This window comes from Lactuca serriola, chromosome 4, assembly GCF_051521515.1.
Source record: "Lactuca serriola cultivar US96UC23 chromosome 4, Lser_US96UC23_V15, whole genome shotgun sequence".
Taxonomy (NCBI): Eukaryota; Viridiplantae; Streptophyta; class Magnoliopsida; order Asterales; family Asteraceae; genus Lactuca; species Lactuca serriola.
The window spans coordinates 192,907,099-192,909,932 of record NC_136411.1 but is presented as its reverse complement, the minus strand read 5'-3'; the positions used below and the strand labels follow the sequence as shown (position 1 = coordinate 192,909,932).

General features: G+C 30.3%; 1 long non-coding RNA gene across 3 annotated transcripts; it reads left to right on the top strand.

Moving 5' to 3' along the window:
• Positions 1-656: 656 nt before the first annotated feature.
• On the top strand, positions 657-2,151 carry LOC145100488 (uncharacterized). Of its 3 annotated transcripts, none has more exons than XR_013705077.1 (4): positions 657-1,113; positions 1,214-1,389; positions 1,476-1,702; positions 1,781-2,151. It is a non-coding gene; the product is annotated as an uncharacterized LOC145100488 (long non-coding RNA). The 3 variants fall into 3 exon arrangements; XR_013705076.1 differs by having other exon boundaries at positions 665-1,113; positions 1,222-1,389; positions 1,619-1,702; XR_013705075.1 differs by having other exon boundaries at positions 665-1,113; positions 1,619-1,702.
• Positions 2,152-2,834: the final 683 nt, after the last annotated feature.

Sequence of the window (2,834 nt, the reverse complement as noted above, 5' to 3'; positions counted from 1 at the left end):
TATATATATATATATATATATATATATATCCAAGTGCTTAGAACATCTTCAATGAGATTTTATTTTAGAGCTTTTTTTAATTAATTATCACTTATTTTCATTTTACATCATTAGAGTTGATTGATTTTTATGTATTTATATTGAAATGTATATTAAGTGGTCAATATAGTATAAAATTTTAAACATCTAACCCTTTTTATTTTTAACTTATTTTAATTTTACCCCTTTTATTTTATTGTAGTCTTAAATGTTTTTCATTTATTTAAGTATTTAATTATTTTTATTATAGTTTTTCATGTATTAAATGTTTATATACTAATTTTTAGTGATAATTTTAATTTAAAATATTTCCTATTTATTTATAATATATTTAAAGATTATTAATTAAATGAGAAGATTATATAAACATTTTAGATAGATAAATATCAAAGTTAAATTTATAAAAAATGTTATGGAAAAGCTTAACTACTAAAGAGCATCAAAAATATTAGATTAATAATGTGGCACATGTCACCCCCTCCCTTTTCCAATCAATTTCATCTTGGCCAATCAATTTCGTCTTGGTATAGCCCAAATTCCAATAAACCGATTCGTATCCCTTAAACTCCGATTCTACACCTTATCTCCACTTCTCATTGTCCTCTTTGATGTACGTGAACCCTCATCCATGGAAGAAAATACTGCCTCATGCATCGTCGGACCTTTGCTCCATGCACATCTCAACAACTTCATCTACATGGACAATATCTTCATCGACAATTTTTCCTTTACTTGCATGTAGACGTTGACCTCCATTACCCTTCGTCTGCTCTTTTCTTACAATCACATGGGGACAACAATAACCCACTACTTTGCACATGCACCTCCATTATCATTCTTCTTCTCTATATAAAGCATTCACTCAGATTTGGTCCCTGGTACACGAGAAAGACTACCACCTTTGTTCTTCAATCTTCAAATGAACCCTTCTTCAGTCTCTTTTGGTCAATCTTTTGGCTTGGGTTTAGAGCTTTGGTAGGATAAGTCACCATTGTCAATGTTACCATCTCCATCTCCACCGCCATCGTCTCTCGTCTTCTACCATGTCGTTGCTCCGCCTCCTTCCTGATTCCGGTAAGCACTTGATAATTACAAGATCAGGGAGACACGACCAGAGCCTTTTTTTACTTTCGTTGTTTAACCGTTAATTTCTTTTTTGTTTTTGATTTTGGAGTCGAGCAGGACCAATCTCCGACAATTGGCTTTTGGAAGGAACGTTGTACATTCGTTTTATTCGGTTTATTGAAGTTTTAATTTTAGGGTTGCCAACACCCATTTGAAGATGGAAACCTGCATTTGGACAAAAATCCGAATTAAACCTGATCCAGAAAAAGTGAGAAAGACAATATTGTAAGATTACTTACTTTTTCTTGATTCTTGAAGCTTTCTTTATAAATTATAAGAGATTTACAAAGTATAGTTTTCCCCTTTTGTAGAGACACTGGTATCTGTATGAATAAAGAAGAACAAATTGATTGTCTTGGAACCATTTCTCAAAATGGAACTTCAAAGTTCTTATCAAGAACTATTTACTATATTTATCAGTTAACCAAATAAAATTTTCAATGATTTTGTGTAGGAGAAGAAGGATCTTGGAAATGATGACAGTTTGATTGGTTATTTTCGTCTTGAGTTCTATTGAGCATTTCTGGTTGCTGAAAAGGTCTTTAATACCCTTTAACCCTTTTATTTGTTTTTTTAAGTTTTCACTAAATAGATTCTAAATATTTTATAAAAACAGGTGATTGTTTCTACCAAGTGTCCAAGGTAAGAAAAGCAATACATTTGGGAAGGAGCAACTCAGAATAGTTCATATGTAATTAGTGAAGAAACTGAACTTGAAAACAGATTTTGTGTTATGATATTTATAATTTTTTAAGCCTCGGCATATTAGGTAAAGGGATTCAGCCCTGTTTTCTTTTTTGCTTTTATGAGAGCTATGTGACATATTTACTAGCATACAATGGGTATTATTGATTTGAACATTACCCAAGTGACTTAGAGAAATTCTAAAGCCCACTGTGATAAATAGACATGACCGAGATTTAATTATTCATTATCGAGCTGTTAAATTTGTTGTTTGTTGATGTAATCGAAACTAATTCTTCATTACTTTCTATGTTGATAATATGTGTTAAACATGTTAATGATAATGTGAAGGGTATTCTTCAAAATATGAAGGCTTATTTCAGGATCTCAACGAAGAGGATATTACTACTTTGAAAGGAATAAACTTATTTCTTAACAATATTATTTGTTTATGACAAAAAAGTCCAAATTATTGCCCAAAAAGAAGGAAACATGCCACTGAACTATTCTTAGAGGGGTTATGTAACTGTAACTTCAGACCTAAACGAGATGCATAGGTATATTAATGTCATACCTATTAAGGTTGTTAGCTAATTTATTACATTTAATTCGTTGTTCTTTATATATCTTACTTCACTTGGTATCCTTTTGCAAGTGGATTCTTTAAAGACATAGTGTAGTACTCTAATTTATGCATTTTACATCAATTCCACTTATTGTTAAAGCTTTTATTTTTTTTAATATGATTTGGTTTGCTTTGTTTAAGTAGAACGGAACCATTCTTAGATGCTTTGTTTGCATTTTGCTTCAATTGCTTGTATTATACCGATTTTTTTGGGTTTCTATGTAACGACTCAATTTTCACGTTTAAAAATTTAATTTTTAAATTAATACTTTGAAAAACATTTGTGAATAAACATCGTTTGATCATATCATTTCATAAACATATTTCGTGTCTGAAAACCAAAACATAAAAACAACCATAG